This window comes from Mustela nivalis (genome assembly GCF_964662115.1).
Source record: "Mustela nivalis genome assembly, chromosome: 15".
In the NCBI taxonomy this organism is placed as follows: domain Eukaryota; kingdom Metazoa; phylum Chordata; class Mammalia; order Carnivora; family Mustelidae; genus Mustela; species Mustela nivalis.
Window position 1 is genome coordinate 20,337,052 of NC_139034.1, and position 20,026 is coordinate 20,357,077.

The following is a 20,026-nucleotide window of genomic DNA, read 5'->3' on the forward strand; positions in this document are numbered from 1 at the left end:
TGATTGAGAGATTACTGTAATGTGAGTTCATAGCTATGTTTTAATATGTGAAATCGAAGCAAAATCATGGAGATGAGACCTACTGGCAGATAACTGTTCTGAAAATGTTCACGTTTAGGGTTTCTGGCTTGCTTATTGATGTATAATTATACCTCCTCGCTTAAGTGTCCTTAGTGGTGACCTGACAGTAGACTTCTAATTGTTATAGGATTTCATGTGATTTGGTTGAGGGAAAATGGGTAAGATTTTAAGAGAAAATTAATTTGCAGTCATCCAGAGCTTTTAAATTTAAAATATCATTTGGAATACTTTGAAAGAAATCAGCATTTCTGCATTTTGGAAACTTGAAACAGGAGGGGGAGAATGGATTTATATAGAATATGCTTTTGGTTTTTGTTTTGTTTTGTTTTGTTTTTTCTGATGGTACCAGTTGTGTCCTTAATGTACAGGAAAGGAAATAAATACCACTTAGGGATTATGTAGTGGTTTTAAAACCTAAGCAGATTTTTTAATGCCTACCTTTAATTTAGATGCCATCTCTTTAACAATATTTCCAGCAAAATCCTATAACTCCTGGTAACAGGTCTGTAGGCTCTTTCCTTCAGATTCGCTTTCAACAAGATCTTGTTCCAGGCTCCTACTTTTTACTCCAGCATTTGCTTATTTATTTATTTATTTATTTGTTTGTTTGTTTATTTGTTTTTGCACAGGTATGAGCGTCACAAAGCCATCTATTATTTCCTTTTCTCCTTATCCAAGAGTAATAGATTCCAATCTAGCTTAAAATAGTACATGAGAGTTGGGGCTCATGGCATCCATCTACTGTTTTCCCCAGGAACCTTCTATTCCCTTAGGAGCAGGGATTGGGAACAACCCGAAGAACCCCTCCCCACTTCGCAGGCTTTGCGGGTGAATGCACTGCTACCTTTTGGCAGTTGGAAGAAGAAGAGGAGGCACATCAGAACCGGAGAACCCTCGGCCCAGAAGGCGGAGAAGTGCCTTGGCCTCAGGGGGAAAGCCGCGTCAGGCTCTCCCCCAGCGCAGGTTCCCTCTCTCGCTGGTCCGCACTCCCGAGCCATCCTTCTTTTCCTCTCTCTCTTCCATAGGGATTGTTTCCCTGTGTGCCCGTCCTTTTAAACCTTACTTGGTGTCCTCGGGTTCTCCACTGCTCCAGGCCACGGCCCCTGCCGCGAACCTCTCGGCCCCGACCGCCCCCTTTGGGCCCACGTGAGGTCGCAGCCAAGCCCCGCGCTTTCTCGTCGCCGGCCGCGGGCCCCTGTGCCCAGCGCAATCTCCCTAGGGTTCAGAACAGAATTGCTCGGCCAGGACCTCGTCCCTCGATTTTTTGGGCCACCTGCAAGTGTCCCCGGTTGCCGAGGACGTGCAGCCTGGGACGCGGAGGCCCCGGAGCCGTTTGGGGGGCACCGTGGTGCGGCGGTCCGGATGGGTCTCACGCGAAGGACGCGAGGGGCGCCGGGCCGGCTCGCTGGAGCCAGGCGCGCAGGTGGCGCATCTTCGGGGCTCACTGTGCGGCTTAATTGGGTTAAAGCGAAGCTAAACACCGAAGCACTTTGTGCAAACTAATTGGTGTAACCGGGGCCTTTTCACTAACGATTTGCACTTTGAAGAAGAAAAATGGATGGTGAGAAAAGGACTAAGAAACTCGTTAGTCGTAGAATGTTCCAGGGAAGTGAAGTCATTCTGTTTCAAGGACGCCGGGACTGTGTTTTCTGGGCTGCTTCCTCCAGCACCCTTCACATTGGGAGCTGACAGTGATTTACATAACACAGGATTCACCCACCCGCTGTTATCACTGCAGGTGAACTGGGCGCCCTAGAATAATACTCCAGTGCAAGTTCTGCTTGTTGCTGCAACACAGTGATTTTCTATTACACTGAACACGTGAAATGAATTGCCTTCTGTAGCTGAAACCTTTCAGTGATCTTAGTAGACACCTCTCATTGTGGAAGGGAAAATTAAACTGTCCGAGGAGTATGTTTTTCTGTCCCTTAATTTTTTTTAATTGAAATGACCTATGTAGAGGAATTTAACATATATGGTATATTTTTATGTAATACGGCCGCTTTTAATCTAGGCTTTGGAGATAGTTTTGTGGGAGTAACTTATTTTATAGTAATTTTTTGAAACACCTTTGGCCTATTGAACTGGTTATTTCAAATGAGGATGCACTACCTGGGGATAGCTTAAAATCAATTTATTTACTTATGTGAGAAGTTATAAAACAACTCTAATGATCCCAATCTTACTTATATATATATTTTTTACTATAAATATAATCTTAGTACTAGAATAAAAGCTTCTGTGTGTCCCATGCTTTAGGAGATAAATGCTTAATTGTATTCGTCCTACGCTGTGCAGGCATCTTTGACACGAGCTAATAATAGAATGATAATTGAAGAAAACTGACCTAATTGAAGGGGGGAAAAAAAAAAGCCAAGAATCTCATGATTTAATGATAGTTTGAATGATATTTGGGATTTGACTTGAGTTTTTCATTTCATTTACTTAGGATACTAGGCAGCCTTGATTTAAAATGCACCGTTTATGAAAAGAATCCCAAAAAGTCACAAATACCGTTATTGTACATGTTAGTAGCATTAATGAATATAAAACAATTAAATACTGTGATCCTTAACATTTCCAGACATTCAAAATAATAATGGCAAAATATTTTTTTCCTGAAGTATTGTTGCTTAAGTAACTTACCCGCATTCTGTAAACCTACATAATTTATATGGGATACACAAAGTAATGCATAAATAGTCACCTTATTAGGTTTAAAGAAAAAACTATTATGTTGAGAAATGTAGGAATGCAAGGTTTCTGTGTTTTTTTTTAAACTAATTTAAATTTGAATTACATGTTCATAAATTTAAGCCACTGTGACCTTTCATCTAGAAAAATGTATCTGTTAGGGAATATGCATATACATGTTAAATGCTCAAATAGATATTGTTTTGTGTTTTTCATATTTGCTGGCTGCTCTTCTATTCACAAGTATTCATGAACTTAAAGTTTTATTTTTTTAATATGTGCTTATTACACTGGGGAGATAAAAAGAATATGAAGTTGAGTTTATTAAATTATTTATCCCTACTGCTGGAGTGGCTTTGAAGGCTCATTGTACGCATCTGATTTCTGCCTCCCCCCACTTCGTTTTTTAAATGCACCCAGGCTATTTCATCTGCTTCATTCTGCCAGACACAATATATTTCTTTTTTTACACTAGAGAAATTAAAGACAGATATTTGTGCAGGGTTTTCTTTATGTGTCACATTAAATAAAGTAAAATAGAGGGAGTTTCTCTGGTAATCTAATTTGATGGCATCTCTACCTTTTTTCCTGTTGTGACTCCTTGTATAAGAACACTTGAAAAAAAAATAGCTTGAGAGCTTCCAAAGTTTCAATGATTTCTTAAAACACTTATTTCTTATTTTAATATCAGGCTTATGACAAAGTAAAGCAGAGAATTGAGGTCACTGTTGACACAATTTAGACCCTGTTTTGTTGTTTAAGCCAGCGCATCCTGATGATTGCAGTTCTTTAAAAAATTATTTCCTTAATCCTTCACTTGAATGATCAGGGCTGTGGCCTTGGTTTTGCTCACCCCCTGTACCCATCGTATAGTCAGCATTTGTTGTGGGGACCATTTCTTTTCCCTACAATGTTCCTTAGTGAATTTGTTATTGGTGCTAATAAACATTGGAAAGAAAGTCAATTTGAGATGAAAGATGGACACTGGAAGCGTACCTTACCAGAATTATGACCACTGCTGGATTTGCAGATTTGTAGTGATTCTGGATAATTCTGGATAAAAATGTTTCTTTTGGTAGAAGAAGAAACTGAAAGCCTGGGTTATTTAGGTAATCGGCTCACTTTCCCCACTTCATTTGAATGTATACATAGAGGTGTAGGATATTTTAAGTTGCTTGTGTAAATTGAAAAATCTGAGGGGAAGTTTATTAGCCAAAAGATTTTCTTATTGCTCAAAACAGATTGTTATCTTTCTTCCAAAAATGTAAGGATATTGGGGTTAGTCATTTATTTATTGAGTATTATGGAGGAAGTGTTGGTTCCAATAGTCCAGTTCCTCATAGACCCTTCAGAAAGTCACTGTCCTCTTTATGATGTAGAAAATTCAAATTCACTTTATGAGATTTCAGCCTCTGTTTTTCATTCAGATAGTGTAGAAATATTCTGACGAGATAAATGGGCACACGCAGTTCCTTTCTTTATGAATGTATGAAAACTAGGGACTCCTCAACCCATAATTCACGCGGATTTATAGACATTTGTGTATGTGACCACAGCCTAAGTACTCTTAGCGCATTAGAGTTTTATTGCTCTTAGAGAAAACAATGGAATCCGATGCGATTAGTGTCTTAATCTGTACATCTGTAGTGGGTCATCTTGGACTGCAGAGCTCTCATTACTGTCCCATACTGTATGTGATTAAGCCACAGGAAATATTCAACATGACCTTGAGACTAGAGTATGGTATGTAGATAATCAACATTCAGTGATTGCATGTCTAAAGTAACCTTTTCTACATCCAATTTACAGTTTTGGAGCTTACTTTTTAATGAACAAAGCAATTCCTCTACTAGGATTTATTTTTTTTAATGATCAGCAACTGGAGTAATAATCTAAAAGAATAATTATATCAAATGAAAACTATTACCTTGTATCATATATATTTTATGTAATAAAATAAAAGCTTTATAGAAAAGGAAAGAAATTCGTTTATAAATAGGAATTTCATTTATAGTTTTGCATATATATATAGATATATATGATATAGAGATATAAACATCTGAGAATACACCACCTAAATAATGATTTCATTTTCACTTATGATTATTTTCACTATTCTAGTAATACACATTTTAGTGTACAGATGTGTATCGTTTCTAAAAAGCCTAATTTTCCATGACTTATCAAAATATCAAATCAAAGTCCTAGTAAGTAGTTAATACTTTTTAATCTACATGTTTATTCATTTTGTCTGCACATCTAGATCAAAAAGCATGAGAGTGCAGAGTTTGTAAGACTGTAGTCTTTCCAATAAAAAATTGTGAAACCACCAAATAGAAAGTATACCTTTATTATATTTTTATGTGAAATCTGTTTTTATTATTTAAGTCAAGTTTATTGATGTGTATTTTATGTACAGTACCATTCTGTTCTCTGGTTTTTCCACATGAATGTGCCATCCTGTGAATTTTAGCAAATATCTAGAGTCAGATCATGTGGCACAGGCATAGAATATTTCCATTGCCACAAAAGTTTCCTCGTGCCCCTATTCTTCTTTTTAATTCATAAATTTTATGATTCGTTTATATGCATCTGGGTGGTTTACTTTTATGTCAAAAAATCCTTGGGTTGTAAATCTTTATTTATTCCTCTAGAATTTACTATTTTATCTCACTTCTAATTTAAGGCCAGTTTTAATCTAGTAGCACTGAAGTGGAAGCAGAGTACAAAATGATATTTCAGATAGGCAAGCAATCGATTTGCACTTTTTTGTGTTCCGTAAAAGTTGTTTAAATATAATGTATGTCACCTTAATGCTAGGTAAAAGATTTATTTTTCAAACGAACTGCTACTATATGTTACACAAGCATGAGTGTGTACATTAGACTTAAGAATATAGTTTATATTTGAATGTCAAATGCGTAGTAAACAGGGAATCCTCATATAAGTTAGCAACATTTGAGGCATATTGGTAATGTTACTAGCTCTCTGTCACTGGAGAAATGAATCTCCTTTCAGTATTTAAATTACATTGTACTTTACATTTTCAGTAAATTAATCCTCCCTTTGAGTGGTGGGGGACAAGGCCAAGGAGTTTGTTAGAACTAATATTAATTAACGTATGCACATTCTTGGAACATATGCTTCTAATCCTAATTTTATATAAATATACATTGTCATTTAAATTTCAATGGTTATAAATACTCCAAACAAAGAATTCTTAAATTGTAGGAAAGCAGACGTATTCGTTGACCAAGATGCTCTTTCAAGTATTTTGCCTTTTTTACAACTTGGAGTAGTCCAACTAGTCTTCTGTTATTTCCCCAAGATATAAAATTATTTAAATGTTTTCTGTTTTATATTTTTATTTGGCAATTACAACAGAGATTTTAATGTTATGCATGCTAACAGGCCTATTAAGAAAGAAGTTATTGCTTTCTTAATAATCTTAAACCATTTTTAGAAAGTATACTCTTTTTATGGTTCGCAAAATAGCCTGTGCACGTACACACACACACACACACACACACACACACACAGAGTATTTCAGATAGGAAAAGATTGAATTGGCCTCTATACATTTATTTTAATCTGTTAAAGGGAAGCAACTACTAAATCCAAGATTCTTGTGTCCACCAGGACATAATATCACATCTGCAAGATTGGTCCATGATAACCTAGACAGTTTTCAGTAATATCTTCAGAGATGACGCTAAACAGAGTTTTTAAATAATAATAACCGGAAGTTCTGACAGTGTATATACAGATACACACACTGTGGCAATTAAAAGCTTATCATAAGCTTTTAATCGCAAAATTGAGAAATATAAAACTTCGCTAGCCATTCTCTCTAAACACAAATATACTGCTCAGTCACCCACACGCATAATACGTATGTGTATCCATAAAAACACTTTCATAGATTTAAAAATTGTTTTCTGCTTTCCTGCAACAGATGATGGTTAAGTTTTTTGCAACCTGAACCTGTATTTGATAAGGAAATTGCGTAACTCCCTGGGTGGGGAGCCGGGGTGGGGGGTGCTGGGGGGCTGATTTTAAGGTTTCTTTTGGTTTGGGGGTTTTTGCTTTTTGTTGTGTGTTTTTTTTTTTTCTTTTACTAGCAAATTCAGTTCTTCATTTGTTTTGCTCTCCACGCTGCATTAGCACAGTTTTCCCCTGTGTGCATCTGCCAGTGTACAATTTAGCCACGGGCATCTGTAGACCTTGTGGTGATCAGTATTGCAGGCAAAAGCCATATGTGTTTAAATAAAAAAAAAATCTCTTTATTTCATTTGCTGTTTTAACTGGATGGATAACTTTTGTGCCTCAAGACAGAAGAAGAAAAAATACAGAAATAATTAATTGCCTCTATTCTTGAGGCAGTTCCATTTCCCCCTCCAATATGGAATGCTTGTCAGCTTTCCTGATAAATGACTGCATGTATTTGCATAGATTTTACATTAACACAAAAATTAGTTTTATTTGTGGAAAACTAGTTTACATAATAATATAAAACCTAGTGTTATTGATTATGTTTGCAAACATTGATGATTTTTTAAAGGGGTCATAGCACTCTTATGTTTCAAAGATCTGATCAACCTATTTTTTTAACTTATATTTTCTTTTGCTCTACATGGTTTTGCGCTAACAAGACAAACGTATGAAATTTTAAAGTCATAAGAATTCTTTTCTGGGTGTGTTCCTCACAACTGCTTCAGACCCGTAGTTAGTAACCCTCGTTCTGGTAAAAAGATTCTGATTTTAAACTTCAGCCAAGGATTATTTTAAAGACTTAGTACCAATTACAGACACCTCAGACAGTTGGAGGATTGCATGTGTGGGAATGATTTCAGTTTTCATATTCATGTTATCAAAAGGATGGGCACTATCATGGGTGTGTGTGGTTGAGCTCGCTCCTGAGACACTGTGCATTGTTTGCTACCAAATTTAAACGACAACTGAGAACTATTCTCTCCGTCTTCGGTCTGTTTCTTTGAGTATACTTACCCGTTGATCACCCTAATCCAACCTTGAAAAAACACAGTGTGCCCGAGCCATGTGGGTGCTGCAAACCATTCTCCCTCTCTAAGTGGCAGGCAGGAGATGTTTATTCATACTGTAGTCTGGCATCTTGTTGTCTAGAGGCAACCTGCTAATTATGTGCTATCATTGTATTATCCATGTTACGGAAAATTCAAATATGTTCACTGCTGTTAGTTACATCACAAAGCTTTTCATAAAATATACTTCCTCCTCCAGAAACCTGCTACACTTAATGGCCACCTAAAGCAAGAGTCTCTCTGCCACTTCTTGATTCTGGGACACCCTGGGTGCCAGCTGTCACAGCTCAGCTAATGATGACAAATGCCCCGCTCTATGCAGATTGCAGAGTTTGCAGGCTGCCATGAAAGGCAACCAGATTACCTTTCCTCAGATAGTAACTTAACCTTTTAAACTCATGTCAGAATGAAATTATCAGCTGCGATAGTTCCAATAGCTGTATCTTTAAAAACAAAAATCAGAACAGGATCAAAACACAGACTCCCTTTTTAAAAATTTTTCCGAGTTGGGTATCATTTACGTGGCTTGACCCTGGAAGGCCGGGATACTCCTAAATGAGGAACTCTAGGGAAAATATACTTTACAGCCGCACCAGAATGTGTATTTGAACTCTGCGTGTAACTCAGGTAGTGTGAATTATTGAGAGCATTATCCAAATTGTTTAGTCTAGAAAATAGGCTGGAATAGGTGGAATTTTGAGGGAAAAATGTATTCTTTCTTTCTCTTCATCGAGCAAAGAGTGGTAAAGCCTCTGTTCTCCTGCTAGGTATACTGGCCCAGCCTGTTTGAGATAAATTTTTATATTATTTTTTTAAAACTGTGGATTATTCCAAAACGATTTAGAAAATAATTGTTGCTAATGATTGGTTTTCCTATTTTCAAACTTGAGCTTTTGTTTTAAGCTGCTTATTTCTTCTATAGAAATTTGTTATTACAGTTATTCAAAAGGGTAATGGTGTCTGTGTGGCTCAGTCCATTAAGTAAGTGTTAAGCATCGTACTCTTGATTTCAGCTCAGATCATGATCTCAGGGTCCTGAGATCCAGCCCTGCCTTGGGCTCCTCACTGAGCATGGAGCCTGCTTCAGATTCTCTTTCTCCCTCTCCCTCTGGTACTCCACACCCCCCAACAACAACAAAAATTAATAATAATAATGAACACTGTTAACCATGATGTCATGCAATGCAGGGGATAAATTGCCTATTAAATGAGATAATACAATTGCAACATTCTTTTAGATTTACAAAAAACTTTTATATGCATTATTTCACTTGATACTTAAAATAATTCAGTGAGTTGAGAGTAGATGGTGATAAGAAAGGGGGAACAAATCTTATGAGTATTTGATCACATTTAATCTTCACAACAAATATTAGTCCCCATTTACCAATAGCGACTGAGGCTTAAACAGGTTAAGTGTGTTAGCAAGGGTAATTGCAGAACTAGGTTTGTCTGACTGCAGCTGCTCTCAGCACCACAATATCAAGACTGTATGTGGCAGAGATGTAGATGTCTGTGCGCGTGCGTGAAGGCATGCCTGTCTGTGCTGTCTGTGTCTAAGAGGTAATTTTTAGCAACTGCTGCTGGGATATAAGTAAGTGTTATTATGAAAAGAAACTACCAGGCTTACATTTCCATTAAGAATATGATTGTTTGATGAATTTTAAAGATTAATTTCTTTATTAGGAGGCTTTTAATCAAGTAAATAGTGAGGCTGTTTGTATGTTATAAATCTTTATTTTATGAAAATAATGTATTGATCACATAGAGAGAAACTATTTAGAAAATACATGTGCTGTTTAATGAACATCAAATTGGACTATTTCACCTAAAGAAACATTTCATAATAAAACCTATGATTAATGGGATATACTTTTATAAAAATGATGAAGAGAAACAATTCAGCAATTAATTGAATAAAATATCCATTTACTTTTTTTATACATATGATTTTACTTGGTGATATCAGTGAGTTATACCAGCCATGGTATTGCACATCTTTCAGTTAAGACACATTAAAAATGCTCTTTCATCATGAATTAAAAAAAAAAAAACCAACAAAAAAAAAACAGTTGTTTCTAAGAAAGCTATTTGTTTGCCAGTTGTTTTTATTCCTTACTAAATTTTTATTTGATGCAGATACTACCATATAAGGAATTTTATCAATGATGTGTCTGTTCCTGTTGTGAACGCTCCATCTTTATATGTTTTAATTATAGAATTCTATTTATAATTACTAATTAGCACTAATGCTTAGTAAGTTGCAAGTATTTCACTGTATATAAAAATTATGTAGAATTTACAATGGCCATCTCATTAAAATATATTATGCAGTTAGTGCTAGGAGGAAGAACCTAATTCTACTCCATGCGTCAGATATTTTATACCAGGGCAAGAAGGAAACTTTAGAGGAGAACATAATGCAGCCCTCCTCATTAACTGCCTGAATCTTCCCTACAGCATTACTAAGGAATGGTCATCCAGCCTCTACTTTTACCTCCACTGATGACAACTTTATTATCTACTCAGCTAACTACTCGCATTTACAGACAGTTTTGATAGTTAGAAAGAGATGCTTCTTTTTCTTTTTTAAATTTTATTTATTTAAGTAATCTCTACACCCAATGTGGGGTTCAAACTCATGACCCCGAGATCAAGAGTCGCATGCTCTTTGACTGAGCCAGCCAGGCATCCCAAAAAACTCTTCTTAATACTGAACCAAACTCTTTTCTCCTTGAAACTTTCACCTTTTGTTGTCTTAGCCTTACTCATTTAACAGAAATAAGTCCTTTATATTCATCATTTAAGGTATCAAATTGAATATCCTCTGACCTTCAGCCATCACAACATATTTTAAGTCATTTCACCATTCAAGACCCATTCTCATACATCGTTTTCTTCAAGTGAGTTGTGTAAATTTATCACTCCCAGAGTAGATTGGGAAATGTAGAGTGGAGAGGCTTCTGTTAAGTGAAACACACTCATATTCGCTTTTGGGGGTTGTCTTCATAATCCCGTTGATAAATGCTGAGCTATATGCCAGTAAATACCATATTTGTTTAAACATATGTTTTGGAGTCCTAAGTACATGACTCTTTAATGTTTCCAACTCATTTTATCTTACCATTTTTAGCTGTTTCTCCTGTGGTTTGACTTATAAGTTATGCTGTTGTTTTGAATAAGAATAATAGGCATAAGGGTTCTTTCTTAAAAGTTGTTACAGGCTTTTTACAGAACATTCATAGCAAAATGGAAATTAACTATAATGAATCTACTGTTTTTGCTCAGCTAAGTATACAAAGAGGCTAATCCACTTAAGATATGTGGCTAGATTAGACTCACCCAATATTCCATAGCCTTTATGTAGTTTTTTGCCAAACACTTGAAATCCTAATACTAGTTTCTTACGGCGTTATCAAAATATGTAACTAATAAGCCCCATTTGGGATAAAGTGTACTTTATATATTTTGACCTATTTATCAGTTTTGCTTTGTCAGCCTTTTTTTGTCTACAAAGAGCATCTACACATTTCCCATAAGTTTGAAGAATGCACAGAAAAAACAATAAGTTTTTAATGTAAATAAATATGTTCATAGAGTCTTATAATGTTATTGGAATAATTTTCATATTGATCCACTAATATTTGGGTGATAATTTTTGGTAACAATAGTTTCTAAATAACTGAATATGGACAGAGGCAAATGCTTTTTAAGAGTGATGTATTTAATAAGTTAAAGCCAATGTGAAAACATTTTATTAAGCTAAAGTAGTTTCACCAATCAGGACCCATTCTTCTCTAGTATTTTCTTCAAATGCAATGCCTAAATCTGAATATATAATAACCCAGAGTGAACTGCTGAATGTAGAGTAAAGAAGCTCTCCTTAAGTAATGAATACATCGCTGGAAAAACATACCCAAAAGATTAAGTAATAAAAGGTAACCGATATTAAGTATTTTGATAAAATGCACTGTGAATTGTGTAAGAAAAAAAAAAAAAGAAAAAACTTTTTAAGTGATATGTTATTTTAAAGCCTTAAATTTCTCTGAGTGGAAGCTCGTGTTTTTATTTGCCAAGTTTTTTTTTCCCCCCTAAATAAGGATATTTCATTAATACATTATTTACTATTGCTGTGACATCTAGGCAATAAAACACAGAGAGAGCTGGCCTCAGATTTGGCTTTCTTGCAGTTTGTGTCTCGAATGGAGAATAAGGAAGTCCAGTGTTTTTACAAAAGAAACATTCTCAAGTGAAGAGTGGCCCCATCTGTTTCATCTGGTGGCTTATGCAATAAGAGGTGTTATCGCATGACTCTAAATGCACAAGCGGTTGTTTTATGAACTCTTTTTGTGCTTTGAGGAGTTTATAAGTTGCTTCCCTATTGTGTGTCAGTCCCAGCTGACCCAAGTGCATTCTGCCGTGCATATTTGGGGGATAATTAGAACTAATGAAGCCTGGAACATAGCTAATTCTCTAAATGATTTATTCTTATGCTCTTGTCTGAGTCCTAAGAATTCTCCAAATCATAATCTAGGCCCTCTGTTTTTGCTAGCACTGTGTTGATACTGCTACTCGATTTTTATGTTTGTTTGATGGGCATTGAAAATAAAGATTGTGTATTTGAAATCCTGAGAAAAATGGTTCAGAGTAAAAATTTGTGGTATTTGCTAGTCCCCAGAGGTGAGGGGAATGCCAGTTCTTCATCCTCTTTTGTTTTTGTGTGTATATCAAAAAGTTTATACGGCGCCTGTGAGAGATAAGGGGATAGACGATATCAAGTGATAAGAGCCTCTTTAAAAATTATGTACCCTTGGGGAATAAACCTGCAAGCAAAAGAACTGAAAATCTCTAATGGAAGTTCCCTATTAGGTTTCCTGAGGAAAAAAGAAAATTTTTAAAAATCAGCCTTCATGTTTCAAAACCGGTTCACTGATATGGCTTCACAGTGTTAGCCCTGTTGAGAATGACATTTCTCTCATGCCCTCGCCAAGTAGTCAGTGATTCAGTGGCTTGAAACACTTGAAATCCCATCAACTTGCTTTCATTTCCTGTTATAACTGTTTCAGTGAGCAGCACTTTTGTTGTGCAGGTTAAGATCTGGTAGCTTACGAGGGTGTCCTAGAATGAGGACAGACACCATTGCCAACACAAGAAGGCTATAACTTAATTAAAGGCTCATGCTCAGGAAATAAGATACTGAAGTCCCTTTGAGTAGGTAGTTGTTGTAGCCTGTGTCCGATTCGCTCTCCTTTGTCTGGAAACTCTAACATAATTCGTTGTTGAGTTACCACTTTTATCTCGTGATCCCAGTATATACAATTCCCCCTCCTCTAGAGCCCAGATAATAAATACTTTGAGACCAAGTACCGTTCCACTTCACTGGATATATGGAGACACCTAAGAGTTAGATCGCCAGCTCCACAGCCCAAGTAATGACTTAGGAACCAGTCGGAGATTCCCTGATCTTCATCACAAAATGTTTAATGCTTCCTCTGATAAATCCAAGTCTTACTGTTCCTCATCTTTAACCCCTGCTGGAAAGTCACCTAAACCCTCAAATAATAGTCTTAGAACACTAAAGGAAAAAGTTGCAGGTGATTGTTATTTCTTGGGCTTGAAGAACACCTTTTTTTCTCAGTTTTCAATTCTTACCATCTCTAAAAGAGACAAATAGTCTTGATCAAAGTCAATAAATACTGAGTTCTTATCATATGCTACGTACTGTGCCAGATCCTTGGTCAGTGTTACTGCACCTTCCTCTAAACAGCGCTATCGTAGGTCCTGCTGCTGTCATTTCATTGTTGAGAAGCTGAGCCACGGGAAAACCAAGTAAGTCCTCCAAATTTGCAGAGCTATGAATTTGCAGAGCCAAAGCTGTACAGCCAGCCCCTCTGAATCCAGACTTCAGAGCCTGCTTTCTTGGTCATCCCACTACACTTACCCTAGTTTGTTTTCCCTTCTGTCATATAAGGGTAATGATACCTATATCAGTATTGCACAGATTAAATAAATTAATACACATAAGGCTTAGACTATTGTCTTAACTTGTATTCTCCAAGTCCATACAGTAAGTACAGAACTAGAATTCTAACTCTGCTTTTTCTGCCTCTAGACCCCTGAGCTTACCTAGCATAACACTGAGGTGAATCTTTATTGAATGAATCATGAAATGAATATCATCTGTCCAGTGGAAAAATTTGTTAATTTTACTGGCTGTTTTGATAGCCGACAGCAGACACTCAATGCTGGTTGAAGGAGTGAATGATTATCCTATAACCGCTAATAAAATCAGTATATTGATGACTCTCAAATTTATAGCTCTAGCCAAGACCTCTTCTCTCAACTCCAAACACATTTACGCAGCTGTCTCCCCCACATCTTTTCACGTGTGGAAGATGTGTATCAAACATAACCTCTCCGAACCGAACCCCTGCCCTTCAACCCCAGCCTGCTCCTCCCGCAGTCTTCCCTGCTTCGGCAAACAGCAGTCCTTTTTGCCAACAAGTCGGCTGCCATTCTTGACTCCCCTCATGTTTTCGTAGCGCAAATCTGGTGCGTCAGCAAGTCATCCAGAATCTGATTCGCTCTCACCAACGTTATCGCTTCCATCCCGATCAAATCACCATCATCTCTTATGTTTGCTTGTAGTTATCCAAGAGGTGCCTCGGTTTCCTCCCTTATCCTCTTCTGGCTTTACCCTCTCTACTCTTTTCTTGACATGGCAGCCAGAGAGATCTGTTAAAACTAAGGTCAGATCATACCACTCTCAAGTTCACAATTCCCTAATGGCTTCCCACCGCAGAGTAAAAAATCCAAGCCTTTATTAGCCCTACGACCAGCACCTTGCCCTTCTGTTTCTACCCCCTTTACCTCCTGACGACATTGTTTATGACTGTCACCATTACTGTGTCTTCACCAAGCACCCTGGCACCCACTCACACCAGGACCAGTGCATTTGCTGGTTCTTCCATGTGGAGTTCTCTCTGCTTCTGGTATCTGCATGACATTTTCCCTTATGCCTTTCAGGTGCTAACCTATCTAAAAATGAAATACACAGTCTCTCCCTGTTCCCGCTCTGCCGCCTTTTCCCCCTACCATTTACCACTATCTACATATGTTTTTACTTATTTATCATGATTAATATCTCTCTCCCCACATTTAAATCTAAGCTTTCAATGAAGGCAAGGATTTTGTCTCTCCATTGCTGCGTACCAAGGATCTAAAACAGTGCCTGGCTTATGATGAGTGCTCGATAAATATCTGTTGTTGGGAAGGGGTGGAGGGAGGGAGAAATGGGTATATAAAGGGAAAAAAAAAAACAGGAAAGAAGGACTGAAAGGAGATCACCAGTTAATTCTGCTGCATATTTTGTTTGTCATAAAGCTATGAAAACTGTACTTAAAAGTTGTAACCTAATTCACAGATCTTAATGGCATCCTGACATCATTGACCTTTTCCTCGTTTTTGAAATTTTACTCTCTTCACAAAGGGAATAATATTAGTTATTGAACTAATATTAGCTCTTCTGGGCAGGGCCTTACGCTAAACACTTTAGGTATGCAGCAGGAGACTCAGTGGGATTTTTCCTCTGGTCCCAGAATTGGAATCCGGGGCTACGTAGCAAAAAAGCAACTACTGTCTCATTTCCTAAAGATCTGAAAACAGTTGAGGCTAGACAATGAGTATGCATTCCAGTGGGGAGACATTAAGTTAGCATATAAATATATAAGCAAGTAAACAACTGTGTAACATGTCAGCTGGTTATGAGTGCCCTGAGAGGTAGGTATTACCATCTCATTTTTGGAGATGAGAAAAGAAGAGCTTAGAAAAGTTAATTAAGGGCCTCTGGTTGGGGCTGGGACTTGAAACCGTCCTTTGTGACTTCGGCATCCATACATTTAACGGTTGTGCTCTACTCACTGTATCCATTCATTACCCTGTTTTGCCTCTTTCCTCACTAACTCTGAGTTTTCACCATTAACTTGATTCCCCTTTCTCTTTCAAGCTCTAACCCCTTAAATATGGGTGTACTGCTTAGCTTCTCCTCGTCTTATGTTATACAACTTGAATGATCCTCTCTGTGTAGATGCATCACGAATCTGTGCCTTTAGTCCTGGCCTCTGTTTCCCCTTCATCGTCATTTTCTCCTTCTTGGTGGACACTTTCCAGATTGATGCCCCCATTCTCTCCATGTTGTTCAGCCGCCTTCTCAAGTAGTCAAAAGCTTTTCCTGAGAAGTGCTGTATCTCATTTCTCCCTTTGTTTCTGTCATTGGCTTGAGTCATTGCTGTAATTGCAAAGACTTGACATCCGAGTCATCGCTGACTCCTTTCTCGCCTTTTGCTCTTTCTCTACGACCCCCGTGCTCTGTTCATCAGCAAGTCTTGTGGATTCTTATTTTTTCCTGGTATCTTTCTCATGTATTGCTGTCATACCCACACCATCACCCAGGTTCAGGTCTTTATCAATTTGTTACTCGCCTGTGGCTCCCAGTGCTGTCTTCCCCTTTTCTAGGCCATCATAAAGAAAGCTGCTGGACAGACTTTCTCAGACACTTCTATCATGCTACTCCCCTGTTAAAAACCTTACTTTGACTCCCAATTCTCAGAAGCGGAAGGGAGGGAGGAGGGAAAGAAAAGAGCCACTCCTGGCATTCAAAGCTCTTCACTATTGGGCCACTATAGCAATATTAACTTCACTGCAGTATAGCAATATTAACTTCTTGACACTCTACCTTGAACTCTCTGCTGCAGATTATTTTCCAAACATAATTCTTACATTTCTTTCTCTACCTTTTTACTTCTCACTCTTCACCTATCAGAATTGCATTCCTTTCTTTTAAAGTCAAATGTATCCTTTCTCTGATTTTCCCAAATAAGAAATGATTTTTCCTTCTCAGTAATCTTATATCACTTGACTTTTCTAAGTCAAGTGCAGATGAGTGCTATCTAAAAAAAGTATTTAAATTTGTAAATGTCTTTTGTCCCCAAAATATATTTAAAATTCCTGGATGATAAGCAAAATTTTATCTTATTTACCCTTGCCCCAAAATACCCAGCATAAGACTGCATGCATAGTAAATGACTGACACATAAATGTTGAGTGGATGAAACTTACCTTAATCTTAAGGTATCAAAAATGTAGGAGGAAGATTAGGGCATGTTTGGTGTTTATAAGAAAACAGTGATCATAGTACACATTTCATCTGTAGACCAGCCCCACAAAAAAATGGGCAAACTAATTTTCAAGCATTATATTTCATCCAAGATTACTATTAATAATATACATATAGTCTATTGGACAAACTGACTGGCTTCTATTTGCTTTCCTGAGAATTATTAAAAACCAAATATTGTTAAGTAGGTTGCACAGCCATCTCAAGGTGCCACTGTTCACCTGGTGCCATAAGACGATATAAGGGAGCAATTCCTGGGGCTCTTTCCTGCCTTATATTGCCACACATGGTTCCGAACCTTCCTTTATCATCTGATAGTCTTCCCTAAAGACACTTACTGCTCAACACATTTCAAATGAGTGTCTTCATTCAGGAGAATTTAGAGAGGTTTTTGTTTTTTGTTTTTGTTTTTTTTTTAAGATTTTTATGTATTTATTTGACAGAGATCACAAGTAGGCAGAGAGGCAGGCAGAGAAAGAGAGAGAGGGAGAAGCAGGCTCTCTGCTGAGCAGAGAACCCGATGCAAGGCTCAATCCCAGGACCCTGAGATCATGACCTGAGCCGAAAGCAAGAGGCTTTAACACAATGAACCACCCAGGCGCCCCTAGAGAGATCTTAAATAAATATTTTTAGCACTCCAGTATTCATGAGTTGTGAAATCTCTAGTATTAAATATGTATATCAGAAGTATTTGAAAATTATAAAATTATCATCTGGTTGTTGACGGCAAATGGATATCTTACCTTGGCATGAGCGTACAGCTGCAAAGGCTTGCCCTGTTTTAATTGTGTATGTATAGAGTACAACAACAACAAAAAAATGCACTTGTAATGCTTTCTAAACTTCAGCTCAGGAATGCGCAAAAACATTCCTTTATAATTCCTAGGCAGAGGACTCAGGTGAAGTACTTTTTAAGTCATTCAATTATCAAATATTCACTGAGTATCTCCTGTGCTCTTCACTGTGTCCTGATGATACCATCACTGCCTTCACAGAGATTTTAGGCTAATAGGAAATTAAAAAACAACTTGAGTGCACAATTACAATTATTACAATTACACTGAGTGATTAGAAAAGGAGAAGTTTCTAGGGGTCATAAGACGGGTATGTAAACACAATACAGGAAAGCTTTCTTTTTTTTAAATTTTTTTTATTTTTAAGATTTTATTTATTTATTTGACAGGTAGAGATCACAAGTAGGCAGAGAGGCAGGCAGAGAGAGAGAGGAGGAAGCAGGCTCCCTGCAGAGCAGAGAGCATGATGCGGGGCTAGATCCCAGGACTCTGGGATCATGACCTGAGCCGAAGGCAAAGGCTTTAACCCACTGAGCCACCCTGGCGCCCCCCAGGAAAGCTTTCTGAATGAAAAACCTCAAGGATGAGTAGATTGGTCCTATCAACAGACCTATCAAGCATATATATATATATTTTTCTCTTCCCATCCTTTTGTTCTCAAGCATTATGCTAACTAATACAGTGGAGCTTATAGCCTCCACTGTGAAAAGCAACTGCCTAGAAAAGATAGAAAACTCATAAAAGAGTATTTGGGTACATTTAAGCTGCTTTTCAGGTTTCTGCCTCGAGTGATAGGTATAGAAACTCTACCAATGGAGATATAGAAATATTGGAGCAAAAAACATGTTTTCTGGGAAGATGAAGAATTCAGTTTTAACTACTGAACCTGTGGGTTATCCAGGTGGAAAAGTTAAGAAAGCAGCTAAATGTAGGACTTTAGAGCTTAGGAGAAAAGTCACATTTTCATCATATTTATCATATTTTGTGTAGTGAGAAGCATGGTAGTGCTTGAAAGACATCAGGAGACAATATAGAATGAAAAAGGGTTCAAGGACATTATCCTAAGGAGTACCAACAGAGGATGATGATCCAGGACAGGTGAATGATAGATGATGCTCAGAAAAGTAAGGAGGAAAACCAAGAGACAGGATTCTCTTAAAAGCCAAAAACAAGCAAGTTTTAATAAAAAGGTAGTGGATACCCACTCAGCTACCACATGGAGTTTAAGTAAGATGAAAAGTTCTTTGTCCACACCAGTTTTTGCAGAATGGTAGAGACCAAATGCAGATTCCAGTGAGGCTGAAAAGTAAATGGGAGTAAGTAAAGTGTAAAATACACTGTCAAGAAAATGAGATACAAAGGAAAAGTTGGAGATATTGTGCCAATCATGGAGGGATGCAGGATAGATTTGAAGAAAGACTTTCACCTATTTAGAGCAGAAAGGAACAACAGAAGCAAGGTTACACTTGGAAAAGAGAGGACTAATTCATGGAGGCCTATCTCCAAGACCAGCAGAAAGAAATGGTATCATTTTCTTGAGGCTGCAATGAAGAGATGGTTCCGTTTTCCTTGGAAGTAGACTCTGCACAGTTACTAGAATGACACGTTGTTTACTGTATTCATATGGAATACAAACAATGGATGGTGAGGGTGTTGGTGTGGGATTGGCAGGAGGAAGGTCTAGAAATATACCAGGAAGAAGCTGTTGCATGTTGCAAGGTAATTGTGGAGAGAAAGAAGTTGATAGTGGTTGTTTGAATAGTTGATGGAGTATATAAGTCGGCCTCAGTTTTCTCTTAGCAGTAGAAAGCGCTGGGACTTCAGTAAGGATTGAGGGTCTTGGATGTTTAAATCATCACTAAAAGGGATAGGAGGTAATACACTAATCAAAAACAAGTAAAAGATGAAGGAGAAAAAGCAAAGCCCCACCGTGATGGAAACCATGAATTTGCAGTGGTGTCCTTTTACATAAAGACAAAATTATCCGTATCATTTAGCCAAAACGTACAAGAGGGGAAAGACGAGGTTACAGAATGAGGGTTTATGGAGAGTTTATGGCTGAAGGATATGGATGCAAAAAAGTTGAAGAAAAGAGTGACGGACATTAAGGAGGGCACGTGATATAGTGAGCATTGGGCATTATATGAGACTACCGAATCACTGACCTCTACTCTGAAACCAATAATACATTATACGTTAATTAATTGCATTTAAATTAAAAA

At 37.4% G+C, this 20,026-nt stretch overlaps 1 protein-coding gene across 12 annotated transcripts in view; it reads left to right on the top strand.

Moving 5' to 3' along the window:
• The window catches only part of NBEA (neurobeachin), a 667,546-nt gene that overhangs the window by 483,833 nt on the left and 163,687 nt on the right, over positions 1-20,026 (top strand). The window lies entirely within an intron of this gene.